Raw genomic sequence first — 27233 nt, 5'->3', positions numbered from 1 at the left:
TGCCAGACAGCTCAGGGCATCTTAATCTACATGTTATTGCCTCCTACTGGCCAAACACCTGTATAGCTGTAGGCTAATTCCCCCATTCTGACAATGCTTGTGTATACCCTTTGAAGTGTATCTCTGCCTCGCCTCAGGACAAATTGTGTTAATAAAAAGCATGGGGTCCTGAGACCTTAGAACTTAGAACTTAGATCTTAGTTTCCTTTAAACTAAGCTCCTCTGACCCCCTAAATGCCTTTCAAAATTATATTTCGTCTCTGGACTCTTATTTAATCTATGCACAACCTTCTCCAGATTCCTGAACCCTTCTTAATGCTGGAACAAGAACCCTGACATTATCTATGAGCTACAACCTATTCAAGGCAGTTAACATGTTAAAGTAAGCAAATTAGGCCTAAGATGGAGTCACTCACATTAAGCCTCACAAAGGCCTTTGTCAGCAAGACAAAAGTTAACTAAGTTTTTATGCTCAACTCTCCCAGAAAAGGAAGGCCTAAGTCAACCAATCAGCAATTGCCTGCTCAGCACAGGTTACCTAACCCTGCTCTAAGACTTCCCTTTGCTCCATATAAGGAAAGTAACCCTATTTGAACCAATCAGCAAATACCCAGAGTAACTTTCTTGTTCCTGCTCACTTTGTTCTTGATAGCTCTTGCCTTGGACAGCTCTTCAAAGCTCCATTCTATTTTCCAGATTGGATGCTATTTGATTCATGAATCTCTGAATTAAGCCAATAAGATCTTTAAAATGTACTTAGTTGAATTTTGTTATTTAATAAACATTTATCTTTTCTAGAAAAGCTTCTCTCGCCCCACAAGCACTCTTACTCTGTACTCTTTCCATACCTCTGCTAACCTACTGATCACATTGCAAGGAAAATGTTTATGTCCTTCCATTTTATTTCAGCTGCAAGAAAAGAAGAGTATACATTTAGTCATCTGTGTATCCTTACAAGCAATTACAATGTCCTGTATACACCTAATAATATAAATGGATATAGATAGCAAATTTACAAATCCACTTCACTTCACAATTATACTGATGTGGTTTAAATCAAACATGTATTAATCATTGAAATGTCAGTATTTGGTGATATAAATAACACCCAAATGTGAAGTGAAAATGATAAAAGGAAGCAGGTCATTGGTAGGAAGAGCAAAATGCTTCTCCACCCTTTAGTACTATTTCCATCGTAATCTCCCACTTGCTTTTTCTTTTCTCTGTTACCCCTCAGAACAGTGTAATACTCTGTTTTCAAATGTCCCATGACCCTACTCTGTCAGTAAAGGCTTTTGCTACAATCTTCACCAAACTGCTCTGAAATGACCACTGAGACAATCCTCAGCACCAAAGATCCTGAGAAATAAGTCAAGATATAATCTTCCAACTGTATTAAGTTCCCTTCATACTTTAGTCAGATGTTGAAGAAACAAAGAAAAACCTGGAATTGAAGAAAGCAACACCAGGACTTGGAGACTTTCATCCCTAGGCTTAGGTTGTCTGAACTTGCCTAGTGTGTGATTTGAGGAGGCAAATGATAAGCTGGTTCTCCACACAGGAGAACCTCTGGCTACCTTTGTCCTCTAAATCTTACCTGTAGGTAAAGGCAAAAGCTGTATACTATACTCAGGTACATCCACATCCACGTGGATGTACCTGAATATATTCTCTCACTCTGGATGTACCTGAATACATTCTCTCACTCTGGATGTATCTGAATATATTCTCTCACTCTGGTCCCAAATCCTCACCTCCCATTCTTTCTCTTTCCTAGCTATATATAGATTCAGATTTATGTGAAGTGCCACGATAGACTTGGTCCTGAAAACCCCATGCACACAAACTCTTCTGAGAGGGAGCTCCACACCCTCACCCCATCAGTGACCAATCAAGGGTTAGCCATATGTCTCCCAAACTCCATTACTCTCTAGTAACTTGTTTCATCCAGTCACCATAATCTAGTCCAGTGATTCCCAAAGTGGGAGCTACCGCCCCCTGGTAGGCGCTGCAGCGATCCAGGGGGGCGGTGATGGCCACAGGTGCATTTGGGGGCGATGAGTAACTGCTATTAAAATTTTTAAAAAATTAATTTCCAGGGGCTGAGTAATATTTTTTTCTGGAAAAGGGGCGGTAGGCCAAATAAGTTTGGGAACCACTGATCTAGTCCATACCGGCTTGCTTGGAAGCTCTGTTATCTGTGCTTTCTATGTCTTCACTCTCTTTTTCTATTGAAGTTAATTCCATCATTCTTTGTGTGCATGTGCGTTCAAGGAACTCTCACCCTTCTTGAATCACTGGGGATGGGAAAGCATAGCCAGTGTCTCCCATCACTGTGAGAGCATTCACATCCCACCTTGATGACTCCTGTAGCACACCAAACTTTGAAATGTACTCAGTCACCCTCAATTGTCCGAGCCTAGGGAAAGTGTGGAAATGAAGGGAGAGTTTTTCTCTACATTAGTTCTTTTTTGTCTACTTGTTTTTATTTATTTGTGTGTTTTTTCACTGTGGTAAAACATACATTACATAAAATTAATTATTTTAATTATTTTACATGTATAGTTCAATGACATTAGTACATTCACATGGTTGTGCAATCATCACTATCACCCATTTCTAAAATTCTTTTCATCTTACAAAATTAAAATTTCATACCAATTTAACAATTAATTCCCCATGTGCCCCTCTCCCCGGACCCTGGCAGTCACCACTCTACCTTCTTTCTTTATGAATTGATTACTTTAGGAGGCTTATTTAATGGAGTTACTAGTATACAGTATTGGTATGATTATTCCACTTAGCATAATGTCTTCAGATTTCATCTATATAGTAGCATATGTTAGAATTATCTTTCTTTTCAAGACTGAATCATATTCCATTATAAATGTATACCACATCTTGTTTATTCATTCATCTATCAATGGACATGTGTTGTTTCTACCTTTTGGCTATCCTATATAATAAAGAGGTAATATGCAAATTAACTCTCACACCCTCACAAGATGGTACCTATGACCAGGCTGTCAGGGGGGTTAGTGAGGGACGACCAAAAGACTGAGAAGCAGGCTGCATGGGATGACCAGGCCAGTGGGGGGGTCTGTGAGGGGAGATCAGGCTGGCAGGGGGGCAGCTGGGGATGACCAGGCCAGTGGGGGGGCAGTTAGGGGTGACCAGCCCAGCAGAAGGGAGCAGTTGGGGACAACCAGGCTAGCAAGGAGGGGGCAGTTGGGAGAGACCTGGCTGGCAGCAGGGGGCAATTAGGGGAAACCAGGCCAGAAGGAGGGGCAATTAGGGGTGATCAGGCCGGCACGCAGAGGCAGTGAGGGGCAATCAGGCTGGCAGGGGAAGCAGTTAGGGGCAACCAGGCAGGCAGGCAGGTGAGTGATTAGGAGCCAGCTGTCCAGGATTGTGAGAGGGATGTCCGACTGCCGGTTTAGACCCAATCCCCCAAGGGGTCCCAGATTGGAGAGGTTGCAGGCTGGGTTGAGGGGACCTCCCCTCTGTGCATGAATTTCATGCACCGGGCCTCTAGTTATGAATAATGCTACTATGAAGATCGGTATACTAATATCTCTCTTTGAGTCCCTGTTTTCAAATCTTTTGGGTATTGTTGGGTCATATTTTTAAATTTTGGGGGAATCATTATACTGTTCACATTAATCTTACATTAACCATACCCTAGAATGTTTTCTCCTTAGGTCAGATCACAAATTTAAATATAAATAAACAATGAGATCAAGTGTGGCTGTTGTCTATTTCTGTGTCACCAATTACCCCCAAGACTTAGCAGCTCAAAACAATAAATATTTATTATCTCACAGTTTCTGTGGGTCAAGAATCTGGGCAAAGCTGAGCTGGGTGCCTTGATTCAGGCTGAAATTGAGGAATTGGCAGGGGCTGTAGTCAACTCAAGGCTTAATTGGGGAAAGATCTGCATCCAAATTCATTCTACTTGGAAAGTCTCCAAAGATGTACTTCTAAGTTCACCAAGATAACTATTGGCATGCCCAGGTCTACACTGGCTGTGGTCAAAAACATCAGTTCCCTGCCACCTGGGCCTCTCCATAGTGCAGCTCACATGTGGCAGATTGTTTTCCCAGAGTGGGGGCTCATGAAGAGAAAGAGCAAGAGCAGAAGACAGTTTTAGCAAGACAGAATCAGTCTTTTTATAACCTAATCTTGAAGTGGCATCCCATTACTTTTACCATATTATATGACTTAAAACTGAATCATTAAGTCCAGCAAACACTCAGGAAATGGGGTTATACAAAGGTGTGAATACCAGGAATCTGAGATCATTGGGAGCCCCTTGACAGGCTGCCTACCACAGCGAGAGATTTGTTTTGTTTGATTTTCACTGCTGTAACCTAGAAGGACTAGCATCTAAAGGCACTCAAAATATTTATTTGTTCAGTGAGTGAATGAATATTAGGGCAAATGCATAATCCATTCTTTCACATGTTTATAGAATGTTTCAAATCAGGGTAAATTTAACATAGTGTTTCCTAACTTATGATTTTAACAGTGAAAATATATATTTTCCTCCTATTTTATTATGTTACATTAAAACATCAGAATCAAATTTAACATGTCTCCCAGAAGGCATTAGGAAAACAATACCACTTACTGACTCCTTTTGTATATTTCCTGGTATTCTGGTGGAAACTTTATCATTTTATGACATATGGGAACAGATAATAAGGTTGAAGATAATGTAGTCTATTTTAAGAATTTAACATCGGTTACTGAAAGGCTTTTATGCTTCAAGTTAGGGAAAGCTAAGATTATTACAATAAAGATATGCATGCTATTTTTTATGCCAGCATACTGATCTTTCAAAGGCACTTTTAAATTAGATCAGTAAATATAAAGGAAAAAAATATTTATTAAGCATGGACAGGCTGCTGGGTACGAAAGGTATATCTAAATGTGCCCTAGTCTTTTAATATCTTAAAATAATATTATTTGGTGCAATTTCCTGAACTACTTTACTTATACTCAGAATTTTAGAATTTGTGATAATTAACTGGGCTTCCTGAAAATTGTTAGGTGCATTATATCATCTATTTCTTACAAATGTGAAAAATGTATTCTTGAATTTGTTTAAAAGAGATGGAATATTCAACAGCAGTGTGTTGGACAATCTTGGAGAAAAAACTGTGATATATTGTTAAAAAGACATAACTCTTAGCCAGACAAGATCATAAGCTAACTAGAGGCCGTGGTACCATGAGGAGAGAATGGTGAAAAAAGTTTCATCTGTTAGCCAACTCAGATCAATAAGAAAGGACTACTTAAAGGAATGTGTTGGAAAGTATTTTAAGGCCACTCCCAAGTTTTCAAATATGTATGCAATTTTTTAGTATGTGACTGCTAGTGGTGGTGGAGAAGAGAACAGTAACCAAATATTTATCACTAGAGGCCTGGTGCACAAAAATTTGTGCACTTGGGGGGGAGGGGTCCCTCAGCCCAGCCTGTGCCCTCTCCCAGTCTGGGACCCCTCAGGGGATGTCCACCTGCTGGCTTAGGCCTGCTCCCCAGGGGATCGGGCCTAAGCTGGCAGTCAGACATCCCTCTGGCAGCCCGGGAGCCCTCAGGGGATGTCCACTTGCCAGCGGAGAATAGGCCTAAGCTGCAGTCGGGCATCCTTAGTGCTGCTGAGGAGGCGGGAGAGGCTCCTGCCACCACCGTTGTGCTGGCAGCCATTAGCCTGGCTGTGGCTGAGCAGAGCTCCCCCTGTGAGAGTGCACTGACCACCAGGGGCATCTCCTGCATTGATCGTCTGCTCCTGGTGGTCAGTGTGTGTCATAGTGACCAGTCATTTCCAGTCGTTCTGCTGTTAGGGTCAATTTGCATATTACCCTTTTATTAAATAAGATGCTGTTTTATTTAAGTTATCCTTATTGCTGAAAGTATTACAGATGTCCCTCTTTTTTCACCATTGACGCCCCCTCCCTGCAACTTCTCATACCCTCCACGCCCTGCAAGCCTTCACCACACTATTTTCTGTGTCCATGGGTTATGCATATATGCATATAAGTTCTTTGGCTAATATCTCCCTACCCACCCACCACCTCCACCTTCCCTCTGAAATTTATTAATCTGTTCCATGCTTCTATGTCTCTGATCTATTTAGTTTATCAATTTATTTTGTTCATTATATACCACATATGAGTGAGATCATGTGATATATGTCTTTCTCTGACTGGCTTATTTCACTTAGCATAATACTCTCCAGGTCCATCCATGCTGTCTCAAAAGGTAAGTAATCCTTCTTTGTTACAGCTGCATAGTATCCCATATGCTTTTGTATACGTATAAATGTATCACAGCTTTTTTATCCACTCATATACTGATGGACACTTGGGCTGTTTCTAGATCTTAGCTACTTTAAATTGTGCTTGCTATGAACATAGGCGTGCATATATTCTTTCTGATTGGTGTCTCAGGTTTCTTAGGAAATATTCCTAGAAGAGGGATCGAAGGGTCAAATGGCAGTTCCATATTTAATTTTTTGAGGAAACTCCATATTGTTTTCCACAGTGGCTGCACCCGTCTGCATTCCCCTAGCAGTGTACTAGGGTTCCCTTTTCTCCACATCCTTGCCAGCACTTGTCATTTATTGATTTGCTGATGGTAGCCATTCTGACAGGTGTGAGGTGATACCTCATTGTTGTTTTGATTTGAATTTCTCTGATGATCAGTGACTTTGAGCATGTTTTTATATGTCTCTTGGCCATCTGTATGTCCGCCTCGGAGAAGTGTCTATTTAGGTCACTTGCCCATTTTTAATTGGATTGTTTGTTTGAGTTCCTTATATATTTTGGAAATTAACCTGTTATCATATTTATCATTGCCAAATATGCTCTTCCATACAGTGGGCTCCCTTTTCATTATGCTGATGATTTCTTTTGCTGTGCAGGAGCTTTTCTTTTTTTATATTTTTATTGATTTCAGAGAGGAAGAGAGAGGGGGAGAGAGATAGAAAATCAATGATGAGAGAGAATCATTGACTGGCTACCCCCTGCATGCCTCCCACTGAGGATCAAACCTGCAACTCAGGCATGTGCCCTGACCTCCTGGTTTTAGGTCCATGCTCAACCCTGAGGCACGCTGGATGGAATTTTTCATTTCTTTTTTTTTATGTACATATTTTGTGCAGAAGCTTTTTATTTTGATATAGTCCCATTTGTTTATTTTCTCCTTTGTTTCCCTTGCCCTAGGAGATGTATCAGCAAACACATTGCTATGAGAGATGTTTGAGATTTTGCTGCCTATGGTCTCTTCTAGGATTTTTATAGTTTCACAACTTACATTTAAGTCTTTTATCCATTTTGAGTTTATTCTTGTATATGGTATAAATTGGTGGTCTAGTTTCATTTTTTTTTTGCATGTACCTGTCCAATTTTCCCAACACTATTTATTGAAGACTCTGCACAACATGCTATTTGTTGTGAAATAATGAGGACAATAAAATGGTTTCGTGTATTTTTTTTAGACTTCATAGTGCTTATCAGAGTTCAAGATGAAAAGTATTTTTGCCCTGGCCAGTGTGGCTCAGTTGGTTGGGCATTGTCCATTACACCAAAAGGTCACTGGTTTGATTCCCACTCAGGGTACATGTCCAGGTTGTGGGTTCTACCTCAGTCAGGGTGCATACAGGAGGCAACCAATTGATGTTTCTCTCTCACATCAATGTTCCTGTCCCTCTTTCTTTCTTTTCCGACCCTCTCTCCCTTACTATCTCTCTAAAATCAATTAAAAATACTAAACATATATATTTAACATAGTTTATAAATAAAATAAATTCTAAAGTCCCTTCTGTTTCCAGAAGTTTAATTTTATGATAGCCACTTATACTAACATTATTTTAAGTAGAAACATTTATTTCATTTTTAACAATGATATTGTATTTTATCTATTTTATAAACTTAAGATCTGACTTTATGTTATTCAAATTTCAAAATGATTTTATAAACACATGTATTTTTATACCTTCTTAAAAATTTATAACTCGCCGTAACTGGTTTGGCTCAGTGGATAGAGCATCAGCCTGCGGACTGAAGGGTCCCAGGTTCGATACCAGTCAAGGGCATGTACCTTGGTTGCGGGCACATCCCCAGTAGAAGGTGTACAGGAGGCAGCTGATTGATGTTTCTCTTGCATTGATGTTTCTAACTCTCTATCCCTCTCCCTTCCTCTCTGTAAAAAATCAATAAAATATATTTTTAAAAAATTTATAACTCAATGGGACTTTTAACACCTATTAATTTCTTTTTTTTCTTTTTCTTTTTTTTAATTTAAGTTCTTTATTGTTTAATGTATTACATAGTCTCTTTTTTCCCCCATTGACCTCTCCCTGGCCACCCCCAACCCCCAGCACATGGCCTCACATGCCCAACCCCCACCCCGGTCTGTGTCCATTGGTTATGCTCTTATGCGTCATATAAGTCCTTAGGTTGATCTCTTATACCCTCACCTCCTGCCTTCTTTCATAGGTTGGACAGTCTCTTCAATGCTTCTTTGACTATGGTTTTATTTTTGTTCATCAATTTATGTTGTTCATTATATTCTACAAACTAGAGGCCTAGTGCACAAATTCATGCATCAGTGGGGTCCCTTGGCCTGGCCTGCAAGATCAGGCCAAAACCGGCTCTCCGACATCCCCCGAGGGGTCCTGGATTGCAAGAGGGTGCAGGTGCACAATCTGTGCCAGAAAGGGACTATGGGAGGGCTCCAGGGCGTGTCTAGCCCATCTTGCTCAGTACTAATTGGCCGGACCCCAGCAACAAGCTAACCTACCAGTCAGAGCGTTTGCCCCCTGGTGGTCAGTGTGTACATAGTAACTGGTCAACTGGTCAACTGTCTGCCCCCTGGTGGTCAGTGCACATCATAGCAAGCAGTTGAGTGGCCTTAGCATATGATTAGCATATTATGCTTTGATTGGTTGAACAGATGACCAGATGACCAGACAACCGGACACTTAGCATATTAGGCTTTTATTGTATAGGATGGGTGAGATCATTTGATCTTTATCTTTCTCTGGCTGGCTTATTTCACTTAGCATAATGCTCTACAGTTTCATTCATGCTATTGCAAATGGTAAGAATTCCTTCTTTTTTACAGCAGCATAGTATTCCATTGTGTAGCTGTACCACAGTTTTCTAATCCACTCATTTGCTGATGGGCACTTATGCTGTTTCCAAATCTTAGCTATTGTAAATTGTGCTGCTATGAACATAGGGGTGCATATATCCTTTCTGATTGGTGTTTCTGTTTTCTTGGGATATATTTCTAAAATGTGATTACCGGATCAAATGGAAGTTCCAGTTTTAATTTTTTGAGGAAACACCATACTGTTTTCCACAATGGCTGCACCAGTCTGCATTCCCACCAGCAGTGCACGAGGGTTCCTTTTTCTCCACATCCTGGCCAGCACTTGTCATTTATTGATTTGTTGATGATAGCCAGTCTGACAGGTGTGAGATGGAACTCATTGATGTTTTGATTTGCATCTCTCAGATGATTAGTGACTATGAGCATGTTTTCATATGTCTCTTGGCCTTCTGTATGTCCTCTTTCAAAAAGTGTCTATTTAGGTCCTTTGTCCATTTTTTAATTGGATTGTTTATCTTCCTTTTGTTAAGTTGTATGAGTTCCCTATAAATCTTGGAGATTAAACCCTTATCGTAGATAACATTGGCAAATATATTCTCCCATGCAGTGGGCGTTCTTGTTGTTTTGTTGATGGCTTCTTTTGCTGTGCAGAAGCTTTTTATTTTGATGTAGTTCCATTTGTTTATTTTCTCCTTAGTTACCATTGCCCTAGGAGCTGCATCAGTAAGGATATTGCTATGACAAATGTCTGCTATTTTGCTGCCTATGGCTTCTTCTAAGATTTTAATGGTTTCCCACCTTACGTTTAAGTCCTTTATCAATTTTGAGTTTATTTTTGTGTATGGTGTAAGTTAAGCTCTCAGCAAAGTGGGAATGGAGGGATCGTTCCTCAACATATTAAAAGCCATATTTGACAAATGTATAGCCAACAGCATACTCAATGGGCAAAAACTAAAAACATTTCACCTAAGAACAGGGATGAGACAGGGATGCCCACTTTCACCACTCTTGCTCGACATAGTACTAGAAGTGCTAGCCATAGCGATCATATAAGAAGAAATAAAAGGCATCCAAATTGGAAAAGAAGTAAAATTGTCATTGTTCACAGATGATATTGTACTTAGAAAACCCTAAAGACTCCATCAAAAAACTACTAGACTTAATAAATTAATTCAGGAATGTAGCAGGATACAAAATTAACATCCAGAATTCTATGGCTATTTTATACACCAATAATGCACTCACAGAAAGAGAAACTAAAAAAGCAATCCCATTTACCATTGTGACACAAAAATTAAGATACCTAGGAATAAATTTGACCAAGGAGGTAATGGACTTGTACTCAGAAAATTATAGGACCCTGAAAAAAGAGATAGAGGAAGACATAAACATATGGAAGAATATACCATGTTTATGGATTGGTAGAATCAACATCATTAAAATGTCTATACTACCCAAAGCAATCTATAGATTCAATGCAATCCTCATTAAAATACCAACAGCATACTTTAAATATATTTTTTTTATTGATTTTTCACAGAGAGGAAGGGAAAGGAGGAAGGGAAAGGGATAGAGAGTTAGAAACATCGATGAGAGAGAAACATCGATCAGCTGCCTCTTGCACACCTCCTACTGGTGATGTGCCCGCAACCAAGGTACATGCCCTTGGCTGGAATCGAACCTGGGACCTTTCAGTCCGCAGGCTGACGCTCTATCCACTGAGCCAAACCGGTCAGGGCGAGAAATCACTTTTTTGTTATTCCACTTACTTATGCATTCCTTGGTTCTTTCTTGTATGTGCCCTGCCTGGGGATTGAACCCGAAACCTTGGCATATTGAGATGATGCTCCAACCAACTGAGCTACCTGGCCAGGGCCTACCAACAGCATACTTTAAAGACCTTGAACAAACTCTCCAAAAATTCATCTGCAATAAAAAAAAACACCCTGAATAGCTGCAGCAATATTGATAAAGAAGAGAAAGTTGGAGGGATCACAGTACCAGATGTCAAGCTATATTATAAAGCCACTGTTCTCAGAACTGCCTGGTACTGGCAGAAGAAAAGACATATAGACCAATGGAACAGAACAGAGAACCCAGAAATCAACCCAAGCCATTATACTCAACTAATATTTGACAAAGGAGGCAAGCGCATATAATGGAGTCAAGACAGTCTCTTCAATAAATGGTGTTGCAAAAATTGGATAAATACATGCAAAAAAAATCTATTAATTTCTTAACCCAAAAACTTTTCTAAAAATTAGAATATCAAATGTATTAACTGTATGCCAAAATTATAACTATTACTAAAATTTATTTAGAACTTCCCCATTTTGCTATTAGAACACTATTATTACACTAGAATAGTCAAATTTCAATTTGTTCTATTCAGAGAATGTAAATTTTACCTCTGCTATCCCAGAGGGTTGATAGTTAGCCAATATTTCAATGTTTCAATTATTGTTTCAATTATTGTTTTATATTTAGAAGCATTAACTAAAAGCCAAAATTATGTATAAATAATTAAAATTAAAAGCTTTAAAAAAATGTAATTTTGTTAAAAATAAGAATATTGTGAGAGGGATGAAAAAGAGATATGACCAAGTACAAATCATGTCCTACATTACTCGTTAAAACTTAATATGTTAAGCAGAATTCCAAAGCAATCAATAGACTTTGTCATAATTTTAAGGTCAAGAACTTCTTAGAAGCCAAAACCGGTTTGGCTCAGTGGATAGAGCGTCGGCCTGCGGACTGAAAGGTCCCAGGTTCGATTCCGGTCAAGGGCATGTACCTGGGTTGCGGGCACATCCCCAGTAGGAGATGTGCAGGAGGAGGCTGATCGATGTTTCTCTTTCATCGATGTTTCTAACTCTCTATCTCTCTCCCTTCCTCTCTGTAAAAAATCAATAAAATATATTTAAAAAAAAAAAAAAGAACTTCTTAGAATATCAGGCAGGAGTTTTTCACAGTCAACAAAGTTTGTCTGACACAATTGCAATTTGTATTTGTCTATAAAAGTTCACTTGATCATTGTTGATTAAATCACCAGAGTAAGGTTCCTACTGAGTTTTTTAAAATCCACTTTCTAATGTTTGATTCTTGCACTTTTAATATTGCAATTTTAGAGTAATATTTAAAGTGTAAGCCACAGAAACCCTGTTCTTTGGTGATATTGTAAATATCTAAGTTCTCTAGAATCTGGTAAGGCAGACTTGACATTTTTTTCTCTGATCCTTAAGCTCCTTTGTGATGAATTTTTTACATAAGACTTTCATACTATCAATACTTGAAGAGAAAAATCAGAAGTCCTAATTAAGATATTCTTTTCTATTGATTAAAAGAACCAACTATTAAAGTGGCATCAATTTGTTGGAAAATGAGTCATATTTCATTTTTTATTTCAAATAAAAACTTTCCATGTAAAACATAATGTGATTATAAACCTGGAAGGAGCATTAGATAGGGGTTCTTAATCCAATGTCCAAAAAGTTTCTAGGCTAAGGATATCTGTGAACCTAAAACTGTAAGATATTTTATGTTGAGGAACATGCTTCTATTTAGAAGATTAGGGAGAGAGAGAGAGAGAGAGAGAGAGAGAGAGAGAGAGAGAGAAAAGACAATTGCGAAGGATGACTCAAAGATTTTCATCCAGGCAACATAAAAAATGGAACATGCCATCAATTGGTAAGGGATGAGTTCAAGTGGATCTGGGAATTTTAAGTAGAGTTGGGAGGGTGGGAATCAAGTGTTCAGTTTTGCATGGGGTTAACTTTGAGATGTTTGTGTGATAAATTAAGCCAACCTGAAGTAACTGGACACAGTACGGTAGGAAAAAGACAAGGAAACAAACATAAAATGCACTGTTCAGGTAAATAACAATGCCGTAAGGATATGTTACAAAAATCCTAGGACACGTTCCTCCTCAGGGGCCATTTATGGTTTTGTGCACATTCTAACCTCCTTTTTTCCCCAAGCTCATTTAAAGGCTAAGATATATGTTTTGCCTTTGAGAAATAAGCCATTTTCTTTCCACATATATTTTTTGTTGTTGTACCAGTGATATATAGCTATTAAATATGGTTATAAATATTTAAACTATTAATGGTTGTGTTACACATTATAAATAGCTTTATGAGCTCACCAAGCACTGTAAGTGATATACTCTGGTTCCCCAAGGAACTGTGGGTAAAGTCACTGCCATGGTGGAGGACATAATGTGCATTCACAATGACAAATGAGTGCTATATCAGTAACAGATACTACACTGAGTTTATTTTAGTCAGTAAAATTGGTGGCAAGGAAAGGATATTATGTAAACTGACCTCGTCTAACTGGCAGTACACTAAGACTAAGAAAAAAGTTCAAATTCTTAAGGAGTTACCATTACACCAGAGTAACAAAATAGTGGGGGAGGGGGGTGGTTTTAGATCCTGTAATTAATGTAAAAGAATGTATCAATGACATTGGTTATTCAAGAACCTTACATACCACATTTAGAATTTTTCTACTCTTATCTATTTCTCCTTTTCTGCCTCATTTTTTTATACTCTTCTCTCTTAGAGAGATTTCCCCTTCTTAATCTTTAAGGTCACTGCTACAGGTTAAAATTAATGAGTCATTTAGGTAGGCAGCTATATAGTATAAGATGCAGAAGGGAAGATGGGCCAACTTGACACAGGTCCCGTTTCCTGGCACCAGCTGTGTGGTCCTCCTTGGGTTGGTTACTTTCTCTCCAGGAGTCTTGATTGTGTTACAGATACCCATAACTATCTCAGCTTTCTCATCTATAACACAGAAATAAAACACAGCCTAACAGCTCTTGTGAAATTAAGTGAATAATTTCACTGAGTGAAATGTAGAGAGTTACTGAGTAAAAGATACTATTTTGATAGAATTAATATAATAAAGCATAATAATAATTGTCATTTTCTAACTAAGATAAACATCTGTAAGGGATCTTAAGTTGGTTATATTTTTGGCCCTTAATCATTGAGCTCCTGACTTTAAGTCAGGCTCCTCACTGGTTAGTTATCGTACATTACCTCTAATTTTTAGAGCAACTCTGAAAAGCAGCATCATTTCTTCATTTTGTAAGAACTGAAATTGATAGTTAGAGAGGTGATGTGCTCAAAGTTACCCATATCAAAAGTGACAAAGACAGACCTTGGCCCAGGCCTAATCTGCCTAATCCCAAAACTTGTGCCCACTTCCTCACCCATAAAGACAGGAGCGGTCCTCAGGGTGAGGTCCCTAAACTGAGCAGCCCTAGGCTCTGCAGTCCTCTGCCCCAGGCAAGTCCCAGGAATGCAGTGTTCTCATCTACAGGATTACACTACATGATTTTTAGGAACCCAGGAAAATAATTTCCCGGAATGAGTGAAGATTCTGGGATCTGTATGTTTTTTTAAAGTGTGGTTTGTTTTCGCAAACTCAATTACCTAATTAAATCCCTTTGGTGTTCTCAGATTATTCTCACGCAAGTACTGACGTCGACACAGAAAAGGAATTTCCTTAGGTCTACAAAGGCAAGAGAAAGCTGTCTAGAGTACATAAATTGTGTTTGCTCTTTCATTCTGTTCATTACTTGCTTTAAACCTTCCCCTCATAGAGTAAAATTATATGCTTCGACAAAGAACACAATATATTTTCATGTAGTTACATTGTTTCAGGTATTTTTAAGAATAGTTTATTAACTATTTTTAATAATAAGGACTTGTCTTTGAGATATCATTTGCTCACTTCTATATTAAATATAGATAAATAAACTTGATTTAATTCTTCATTTCTGCACAAAGAACATGAATGTCTTCTAGGATTTAAAAAATGAAAATGAATTTGTGTTTCCTACTTTCTTGTTTTGTTCATTTGAACTTAGAGTCAATATATCTGGACTGTATCAAGCCTCTTTCAGATAGAAAAGTTATCTTATATTACCTAAAAGCCATAGTACAAAATTCTTGCCATTTATTTTTTATTAATGCAAAGCCATTTATTAAATTTTATGGGGATAGAAAGATAAATTAATTGTAGCTCTTACTCTCAGTCTTGAAAAGAGATCAATAATAGTTTTGGCAATGAAATACTGTATTCAGAATTGAGGATGGGAGGAGATTCCAGTATAGATTATTTTATGAATGCTTTTAATACATAAAATTTAAATGGAAAGTTGAGCCTTGGCTGGTGTGACTCAGTGGTTGAGCATCAACCCATGCACCAAGAGGTCATGGTCCAATCCCTGGTCAGGGAACATGCCCAAGTTGTGGGCTCAATCCCCAATAGAGGGCATGCAGGAGGCAGCCGAAGAATGTTGGTGTTTTTTTTCTCTCTGTCTCTCCCCGTGTCCTTTCCTCTCCTAAAATCACTAAAAACCTATTTAAAATAAATAAAATGGATAGTAGGGATAAGAAATTTTCTTTTTGATTTATAATGAAAATAATGGATACAAATTAAAACACTAAATAAATGAATCAATAGATGGTCCTTGATGCATCTTTGTAATTTATGAAACTTCTGCCAATTTTTTGATATAGTTCTAATTTCATAAAAACTTTCACATTAACTAAATTAGTATACTGCATTTGAAGTAACACATGAGATTCTGTACAATAAAATAATATGTTGATTGATTGTGAAACTTAACAGTGCTTAACACTTATTTAGTACTTTATATCCTCAAAGCACTTTACAAACATTAACTAATTAATCATCATGTCACTGATGTCAGAAAGGTGGTAGAATTCCCATTTCTAAAATGAAGGAATTAAATAAAGTGGTTTGTGGCAATGAAAGACTTTAGAAAGTCTAAATATCAATACCTCAGGAAACCTTCAACTAAATGACTAGAGCAGTGAGTTGGCTATGTATATATGATTTTTTTTAAAAGCAGTGCAAGTTAATATCATGTTACAATCCTAGCCACGTTTTAACTATGGTGCTTAAAAGAATATATGGTCATTGCCAACCCATATTTCCTTACAAGCATTTGCTGTTCCTAAAGAACTATTATATAGCTAATCTACCCACTATTTTACACTTTTAAAATATAATTTCTTATCATTAAAAACTCCTGGTGAATTTTTAAAAAGTTGGTCAGGAATTTTTCATTATTCAGCAATAATCATGTTTGACAGAAAACATAAACTACTGGAAATACTCAAAAATCATCAAAAAACCCACAATATTAACCAAAATGTTTGTTACCCCCAAGTCAGATGAATTCTCCATAAAATACTGATTTTAGAAAATATCATCAATAAAACTGTACAGATTCTTAAAAAATGTAAATGTCGCTTCTTTCATTTGGTGTCCCCACCCTGGCCTCTTTCTCTCTACCTGGATACAACTTGTTTTATTCTCATTCCAATTCATCCCTGAACTCTTTCCTGGGTGAGTCAAGGCCTTGTTGCCTGATAAGTGAAAGGTCGGGGATTTGCTGGGGCAGGGCCAGCCCCCCAGGGTGGAAGATGTCTGGTAACAATCTTATTACAGAATTTACCACTTTTCAAAGGCCCATCCTGGTTTTATTTTAATTTCTCACTTCCTGCAGTAATATTTTTAATTGAATTTTAGGGGTATGTCAATATGATGACGCGGTGCCAGGTTGCCATAGAGCAAATATACCCCAGAGGACTAACTCTAAAAGCAGAGCATGTTGATGTATTTTTGCTTCTGTGAACTTCATGATTATGTGAGTCCTGAACTGTGCAAAAGTGAGCTCCAAAGCTAAAAGTTCTATAAAAGCACTTTTTAAAAAATGGTTCATTTATTTAAGTCACATTAAAATTTTCTGTTCCTTTGGTTTTTCAAGTACCAAATACCTTTGTAAATATCAAAAAATCTGGCCTACTTAATTGATTTTTCAAACTCCAATATTTGTTTTAAATATAAGCATTTTAAACATGTATACGTATGCACACTACATGAATAAAGGAGAGGGAGAGAGAAGATAAATTCATTGGAGCATAACTCGTCTGAAATTTTTTAGCTTCTTCTTACTTTGCTTTTCTATTTCTTAAAATATCAAATTGAGTTTTGAGATTTGAATTTTTTAAGAAAGAAAGATAATTAATGCATGCTCTAAGTTCTATTCAATAGCTATTTTTTATTATTATTATGAAAATTTCTGGGAAAAAATTATAAATGTATTGAGACGTACAGATTTCATAACTACAGAGAAATACATCAAAAGATATTTTGAAGAAGAACAATACCAAGGGGATGAAGCAGTTTTTTGGTGTTTTATTGTGTGTGTTTTTTCCCATAAAATGTCAGGAGGTGGTATTTGTGTTAATGAGAAACATTATCTTACTAAAGAATCCTGGTATCCTCATTTCCATTTATATAGGAAATTGATTAATACTTAACTAATTGGCACATGCAAATGGGGATTAACTGAATTCACTTTTCTTCACAACTCAATGACTGTAATTTAGATCTTACTTAGATCTAAATCTTTTATTATTTTTGAAGGTAATCATCTTTGTGTTGTTAGAAATAAAATATCAAAGCACCATGCTAATTATAGTTTATTTGTGTGTCGCAAATTAGCTAATTAACATTACTGAAAAGTGAATATACAGTGAAAAAAGTTTAAACTCCTGAATTGGAGTCAAGCCTTTTACACAACACAGTGATGAGATATATGCTACTAGGTGCCATTGGGTCAGATACTTTGGAACTAATAACTATATTTAAGTTAAATATTCAGTTTAACTTCAAAAGAACAGCTTATTCTGATATTTCAATGCACTCACATCTGTGAACTTTTTGCAATTAGTTCTCCTAGTTAGATAAGATGTGAGGAGGTGGGAGAACAGAAAGGTGTGCATGGCTAGAAAAGCAATTTTTAAAATAAAATCTCAAAAGTTTTATGACATGCATGATTTGCTTGGGGAAACAATATATTCATGGTTTTGGATTAGCTGACTAGTATATTTAAAAACCTATGATTCTCACAATAATAATTGTTTAGGTTTAGGGCAAAAATCTTGTTTAGCAGCTTAAAGAAAGATAGCTAGAAGTTTATAAAAGGTGTACACCCAATTCACTCAGATGCTATTTTAATCTATAGTGGGATGGTCATGTAGAATCAGAGGCATGTTTTGGGGAGCAATGCTTAATTGGTGGTCTTTATCAAAAGTATTGGAAATAGGACACGTCATTGGCTGTTTGCATATCAAATATTTATTAAGTAGCTACTATGTCTCAGAGACTATACTACAATCTCAATTACATAAAAGTTTTAAAGACTAGCCAAACTCTTACCTCAAAAAGAACATACAGGTATGGGAGACAGAACAAATACATAAACAGAAAAAAAAATAAGTTAAATAAACACTGATAAATGCTTGGAATGGAAAAACTGAGTGTTGGTATAGCACTAAAGTTAAAAGCTTGATGAATAGGAAGATTTGATCATGCAAGAAATATGTCATTTCAGGCAGATATTCCAAGATGCAGAAGAGATTAATGTGACTAAGGAGCTGAGTTTCTGTTTGTTTTTCTCGTCTTTGTCTTTGGCCACTCTAATTTCCAGGGCCCAAGCTGGAGAACCTAAGGCAGGTAGAAAAGATTTTTTTCTTCCCTACACTACCTTATTTTATTTGCTCAGAAATTACAGTGAGGTAGAGCAAGAAATGAGGGCAGGGCTAAGGAGAGATGGGGGGCATTGGTGTAGACACATACAGGAAGCTTTTGGAAAGGGAAAGGCGGGGAATACAGGCAGAGGACATATTGTCAGCCACAAAATAGCACCAGAATGTTGCCGGCTATTGGACCTTGGTTCAGCAACCTCAGTACTTGAGTTCTAGCTAAGAACAATTACAGGGCCAAGGTTCTAATACAAGCAAAAGTTTATTTAGAAAGTCACAGAGGTAGAAAGAGCGAGCCATGGAAGAAGTGAGTCAGCTGGACTGTGTGGAAACAAATTACAGAGGCAAAAGAAAGAAAGGCAAAGGTATGTGCATAGAGGAAGAAATGGGTAGGAAAAGTGAGGGCACACTTGGAGAGAATACTGGGTCCTCTGTCCTGAGGGTTTTTATCCTCTCTCTAAAGGTGGGGATTTTAGGGGGTGTCCCAAGGGAGGATCTCAATGAAATATATATCAGCTTTCCAGATGTGTCCTTTCAGGGTCATGGTCTATACCAGTGATGGTGAACCTTTTGAGCTCGGCGTGTCAGCATTTTGAAAAACCCTAACTTAACTCTGATACCGTGTCACAAATAGAAATTTTTTGATATTTGCAACCATAGTAAAACAAAGACTTATATTTTTGATATTTATTTTATATATTTAAATGCCATTTAACAAAGAAAAATCAAACAAAAAAATGAGTTCGTGTGTCACTTCTGACACGCGTGTCATAAGTTCGCCATCACTGGTCTATACTGATTGGTAGGTGCCAGGACAGGGAGTCATTAGTCATGGTAGCTGGTCCTGGTGTCAGCCATGGCTTTGCCCCTCCTGGACTTGCTGCTTTTCTGTCATGGAGCTTAAATACAACTGAGGCCTAGATATTAACTCTGGTTTGATCAAAACTCTGTCTCTGTGGTCAACAGATGCAAAGTTTTGTTCCGAAGATTATTTGACGCAGGCCAGAACCTCATTGTCCTGAGGGCTTAACCCTTACAAGTGGCTGTGCAAGGGTTTGTATGGGAGTCTTATGAGGCTATTTTCTGGCCCCCTTGTTACTCCTCTAAAGGGGTCTAAAACTGCATGACTAGTTACGTGACACGGGAGGAAAGGCCACCCTGGGGACCAGGTCCTTGTTTTCTCAGTTTTGCCTGCTGGTAGGCACCCAGGGCTTTCCTCCCTGGTGATATTCCACGCCTGGCCTGTTGTTTCTACAGTGCTCCCATCTAACTGCCTACTACCATATGAAACTAGTTCAGGACTATCGCATGGCTCAGCATATTCCATTGGGGAGAACAATGTGACAAAGTCCTGATATTTGCCTTAGTATATCATAGACCAAGCTTTACATGGTCTCAGACTTTGAAGAATATTCAGTCCTATGAAATGCTAAAGGGTGTTTCAGTTTTTTTAGAGGAATATTAAGGTCTTAAATCATTAAGTTACTCCAACTTTGCATAATGTAGCCCTAATGTCTCATCCAAACTCTAAGAATCCCTGGAGTAGCTCTCTCATAGGCCAAATGTCCTGGTGAGTCAAACATGGCAGCACTCTACAGAAATTCCAGATAGGGCCTCACCCTAAACAAACGAACAAAAAAACCTTACACAAATTTGTTATGTGGATAGTTTGTTTCAAGGGGGCCATCATCTTCCACCGCCCTTTTCTCACTTTCATAAGTCTCCTCCCTATTCATTAGCCATCCATCCACTCAGTGGCCTCCAATAAATAGTGTCTCACTATTTTCCATCATGCAACTGAATAATGCGTAGAACTCCTAATTGCCCTTTTTCTCTCCCCTATAAGAAAAACAAATGCATCCACTGTCCATTCCTTCACAGATAATCTAATAAACTACTAATCTTTCTAGATAATCTAATAAACTCATCTATGTTCAAGCTGATAATAGTTTAAATCAGTGTTAATAGCAGCATGTTGGTGAAACCTGGCCTAACCAAAATGTTCAAAATGCTAGGAACAGCAGCTCCTTGTAATAGAGAGAAATCCCTCTACACCCTTAAAATTAGACCAAACGGAAGATTGCCTTGACTTGCTCACAATGAACACGAGGCCTTGGTGGTTGGCTTCCCAAGTTATGAAATGCTTGTTCTAAGAAAGAAGGTTCACCTCAAATAAAGAGAAAGACTTTAAATCATCATGTGAATACAGAAAGAGAAAAATTGTTACTAGAAAGGGAGCAAAATCTTTAGTCTTTGACCCAGTGTCCCACAGAGTAGAAAACATTTACTTTGAGATTCCATACACAGGTCAATGTACCACAAACCAAGAGTGGTTTTTAAAAACAATAACATTAACCATAAACCACCCAAGAATCAGAGTCACTTTTCTATAGACCAATTTCTTCCCTCACATGCTCATTTTCAAGGCCACATGGGTTGAGGGAAAATCGTACATCCTGCTAAAGTGGTTTTCAGTGTGTATGTATATGAATGTGTTTTAGTCCTAACATAGTTTCCTATCGGTAAGAATAAAATTTTAAAAATAAATAAATAAAAAGATGTCAAGCAAAAGAAAGAAAATTTTCCACCAGCTTCAAAATTTTAGAGAGAATACTTAAAGAGCAAGCTTTATTTTGGCTATCTGTTCTTTAAACCCCATTACCTAACTAAAGGGTGTTTTATTTAAAAAGGAAATAAATAACTTTATTATAAAATATTCTAATAGTGAAGAATAATTATGCACCCAACCTTTAATATTTGACTACTTTCTTGCCAATGCATAGTGTTCATTTCTTTCAAACTTTGACTCCAAGAGGGCTACCTTCGACCACTGTAAGTCATTCACTCTTGTTGTATTATATCAACATTGTAGCCTTATTTTCCAGTTGCTCTATTCATTACATCTCTCCGCAGGTAACATCTCATTCAATTTTCTGCTTTCATTATAGATTTTAATACAGTAACATGAAAAAATCTAATGAATGAATGAGCAAACATAAGACTAAAAGGATGAATGAATAAATGAACCAAGCCATTAACTGTCATAAATTCAAATGAACAGTTGTTTAGATAAATATTACCCTCTGATTTAAGAATTAGCTAATATGGAAATAGAAGCAAAACACTATAAGAAGAGTAAGTTACAGAGTCGGTTTTTAGTAGTGTCATTAGTCAAATAACTCTCTCCCCTAGGTACATGTTAGATCATTTTTCTGACCAGAAATAAACCATTTGGTGTATTAAACTAGTCATTTACTAAGCAATACCCTGTATGTGTAAAAACTCATGTACTGTTTGACTCTTTCAGAATCAGAGATCAGCTGAGACTCTGGAGAGTAAAAACTGCCCTTCAGACTATTGCAGTAAACAAGGTGTTGCTCTTCCAATTTTGCAGATTCATAAGAGAAAAGGATTATATTATTAATATGTTGACAATATTATTAATGTCAAATGAACTTGTGAGGTTGGTATATTCAATGAAGCTTCCTTATTTATTCTCTGTTGAATAAAATGCTATTTTGAAGGTATATTTATGTTAATAATAGTCTAATATTTTCAGTGACAGAAGATGCACTTAATACATTCTACATTATTATTAATATTATCCTCTTCAATGCGTTATCTCATTTAATTCCCATGATAAACCTCATATGAAGGTATTATAATTATCCCTAACTTATACATGAGGAATCTGATTCATAGGGAGGAAAAGTAATTCTTCCAAACTAATTGAAGTTAGAGCTGAAATTTTACCCCAATTCTGTCCAATTTCTGAGCTCAAGCTTTTAATCACTGCAGTATGTTCCCTTCATAACATATGACCACAAGAGTATAAGCTCCACAGGGAAAGATTTTTTTTTATCTATTTGGTACATGAATATATCATAAGTGTTTATTTCAATGCCTATCTTGCATAGTAGGCACTAAATAAATATTTGTTGAATAAAAGAATAGTAAATAATGAAGATTATTTTACATCAACACTATGTCAAATCTTCTCAAAATTGTACTAGGGTAGGCCTAAGGTGTGTGTGTGTGTGTGTGTGTGTGTGTGTGTGTGTGCATATGTGATTAAGTAATCTATTAGGCACAAAACTAAAAATAATATGCAAATAGCTGCTAATTAAAGAAGGAATTTAATATACTGAACCAGAAGAGTTATATACATACTCAAGGTCTTCCAACCAAAATTGTCTGCTTGCTCATATTTCTCAAAATAGTTTTGATAAAATGTGCTATGCATAGCATTCTTGCTATATTTTGATTATTTCATAAAACCAAAGACTGGAAGCAAAGATATCACATATAAAATAAAAGGGCTATTAGGTACCAGCAGGCTAAATGACTTTCAATTTTGCAGATTATATTCAATTAATCTGCTATTGTTTGTGTAAACACACCTTATTCTTTCTTGACTCCAGAAAGTTTCTCATGCTATTCTCCTGCTTGGAATACTCTGCTGTCTTCAGGTATCCAACTGAACTTCAAGGCCCAGCTAACTCAAACATCATTTCTATGAAGACTTTTCTAAGAAAAAATATTGAATTTAAAGCTTGGGAGCAATCTAAGAATGAAATAACCCCTCTCAACCTGAATTTATGCATAAATTTCCCCTTTATTACTAACTGATATTGTAACCTAGATCTATACATTTTGAGAGATAAAAAGTTCAAAGATACTAATCTAGACAGTTAGACTCCAAAATCTTGGCATTTATTTTTAAGCTAGATATATAGGTAGATAAATGATAGATATACAGAAGATAGGAGATAGATAATAGATAGATAGATAGATAGATAGATAGATAGATAGATAGATAGATGATAGATAGATAGATAGATAGATAAGATAGATAGATAGATAGATAGATAAAGATAGACAGACAGATAGATAGATGATAGATAGATAGATAGATAGATAGATAGATAGATAAAGATAGACAGACAGATAGATAGATGATAGATAGATAGATAGATAGATAGATAGATAGATAGATAGATAGATAGATAGATAAAGATAGATGATAGATAGATAGATAGATAGATAGATAGATAGATAGATAGATGATAGATAGATAAGATAGAAAGATAAACACATATATATGCTTTAAGTCATTTAAAGTAACAGACGTCCAAGTGCTCATCAGTAGATCAGTGGATAAAAAAAGTAGTGGTACATTTACACAATGGAATACTATGCAGCTGTAAAAAAGAAGGATTCTTACTCTTAGAGACAGCATGGAGGGACCTAGAGAGTATAATGTTAAGCAAAATAAGCCAGTCAGAGAAAGACAAGTATCATGTGATCTCACTAACTAGTATATGTGGAATCTAATGAGCAAAATAAACTTACAAACAAAATAGATCCAGAGACATTGAAGCATGCAGCAGACTGATGAATCTCAGAGATTAACCAATGAACTTATACACATATATGCATACTGAAGAACAGAAAATAGTGCAGTGAAGGCCTGGAGAGGGAGTGGGAGTGGAGTGAAGGGGGTCAATGAAGGAAAAAAGGGTGACATCTGTAATACTTTCAACAATAAAGATAAATTAAAAATAGATGACTAAAGTAACAGAGGTGCACAAAGAGCCTTCTTGGCCACCGTTTCTCTATGAAAGCTTCACAGGAGGCCTTTTTCATCAAGGCCTTGAGGAACCTGTTAGATTTGAATAGGCAGAAAACTGAAGAAAAACCTCTTTAGACAGGAGGAAGATTATGTGAAAAATTTCAGAAGAGGAAAATAGATAAATGTAGGTATTAGCAGGAAGAAAGATGCCTGATAACAGGAGAAAAATAAAATTAAGGTCATAAAGTGTCTGTTGATGAAAGAACTCCAATGCTAAATAAACAAGTTAGTACTTTTTGAGATGAGCTTTAAGACACATTGAGCTCTTAATTATGGGAACAGCCACACAAAAGTGAAATTCATTTGTCAGCAGTATTCACTTCTCATTTTTCCTCTCCATCTAAATCTTACTTATTTTTCAATGCAAAAAACAGGACCACTTGGAGGTTATTTGCAGATATCATTTTGAGGACAAAAATTTCCAAGTAACTAAGTCTAACCAATAAAGTCTGAATTTAATTATATGAGGAAAAAATCAAAACTTGTATAAAACAAAAATAAATGTTACAACTGGCACACAGTAATATAGAAAAACTCACTAATGAAAAAGGACATTTTTTTCAGGCAATAAAACTTAGGCAATACTTATGTGGTGGAAAATATCAACCTACATCCACTTTGCCAGTATTATGGGGTCTTTTTAATTATCAAGACTCCAGAGACTTCCCTTATGTAAGGAAAATATTACCTAGAGATATAGAATATCAACTTTCACCTTATATGTTATAATACATAGACTTTATTTTCATAGGTTTCAACATGAGAGAAAATCTTTCCAAACAAATTACTTTGCAGTTATGAATATTTTTCTGTATATCAGAGGCCAACTCAATAATTCTGAATGCTTTGAGAAGGGAAGCACAGGAAATTCTTTCATCTCGTCTTGGAGTGTTTCCTCTTCTGCACCATAACATTGCACTGAGTATTGGTTGGGTAAGCCCAAGCTGGTTGTCCCTCCACAAACCACAGCCATAACCATATTTATTGTATTTGGGAGGCCAAGTTCAATAAAAGGTTCTCAGATCAGGGACAAAGGCATTAGTACCTTGGTAAAATTGATTGTAGTAAAATTGAAATGCCCTTGTAAAATAATACAGAAGGAAAAATGTACATTTATTTGTTTGGGTTAAAAATAATTTCCTATGGTCCTGGCCAGTGTGGCTCAGTTGGTTGGGTGTCATTCCATGCACCAAAACGTTGCCGGTTCAATTCCCAGTCAGGGTCCATGCCCAGGTTTCACGCTTGATCCCTGGTGGGAGCCTGCAGGAGGAAGCCTATTGATGTTATATTCTCTCATCGATGTTTCTCTCTCTCCCTCCCCCTTTTTCTCTCTCTAAACATCAATTTTAAAAAGTTTTTTTTAAAATAATAATTTCCTATGATATCAGTTTCTCACTGGATACCAATAGCATATTCACCACATCATTCACCACATCAAACATTATTTGAACTCTTTGTTTTCCACATTCTATTTCTTTATCATTGACTTATTGTATAGTCTCAGAATTTAAAATCATATTCTAAATGTCTATAATACCTGAGGATAATGTTTGTCATCAACCAATATTGAGATGAAACTATTCCTAGAGAGAATATTTTTTTTTCTATTGATTAGTAAAATATTAAAATCTAATTAGGGTTGTCTGAGAGTATACACTGGCTTGTATAAATAAAAAGCTTAGTATTAAAGTACCAAAATAGCATCATTTAAAAAACACTTTTACATTATGACAGGAAACTGTACCTACCTCATAGGATAAAATTGTCACACAATGTCTTAAATTTAGTACATATCATATTCAATCAATACTTAACAGTTAAAGATGTGTTATTTGATAATGCACTATGGGAAAACAAAGTAAAGAATCAAAGTTAGATCGATATTATTTATCTTCAGAAGTATTTATATGTATTTCAGGAATAGAAATAGAAAATTTATTGTCCATGTTAAATGGGTAGGTTATAAGTTCAGGACACACTAGAAAAAAATATTATAGATAAGTAAACAATTTTGACCTATAATCATTTGAATATTTTTTTTCTGACCCTAAAGGAAATTTATAGTTAACAATCAAAGATTATTATAGAATGTATTCTAAAAATAAACTTCCAAACTTAAAAATAATAATTTAGAAATAGCATTCCTCTTCACTTTATTCAGACAAAAAATGATTACACACATATTCTTATTTCACTTTCAGTTTAGATACATATTTTATTTTAAAACCATTTCCTCTAGTTAGTGTTCCTTGGGAGAATTATTAAATAAATAAATTTCAGGTGCAGCTGTTAAATCACCTCATCTACATTGAATTTGCCCATTTCAAAAGCAGTTTATTTGCAAATTAATATCTGCAATACAGAGCACCTGTCTTTGAAATTTTCCATGAGGCTCTGTTTGCTTTCTGTGCCCATGATGCCTCAACACATCCTTCTACTCTGGCCAGTTCCTAGGGATTTTTGTGATACTTCAGTTTTAACCCTATAGATTATTAAGTACAGTACAAACTTCATATAAAAATGCACATGGATCTTCTATTACATGTCCTTAAAGAAAGCTTGGGACAATTATGGTAGAAACCACTGCTTTAGTATCTTCAATCAAAACCATTTGAACTAACAGTATGCTGAAAGCTATGACAGGGTATCATTTTTACAAAAAAGTTTTCTAAACAGAGCACTATTGGCAAAGGAATTAGACACATAATTTGTAGTTCTTAAGAACTACTTAATACATTTAAAAATAAATAAGGAAACAAGGTTTTCCAGAGGATACGGATGTATAAAATTTTTCAATTGTCAGGAAAAGTTGAGTTGAATAAAAAGAGTGGGGATAAAATTAAATTTGCCAACTAGGGAAGCAGTAGCAATTTGAAAGAGAGACATTA

Source organism: Myotis yumanensis, unplaced genomic scaffold (genome assembly GCF_028538775.1).
Source record: "Myotis yumanensis isolate MYYU_CA2020_CCGP unplaced genomic scaffold, mMyoYum1.0.hap1 SCAF_2, whole genome shotgun sequence".
Classification (NCBI taxonomy): domain Eukaryota; kingdom Metazoa; phylum Chordata; class Mammalia; order Chiroptera; family Vespertilionidae; genus Myotis; species Myotis yumanensis.
This window is presented reverse-complemented; position numbering follows the sequence as displayed.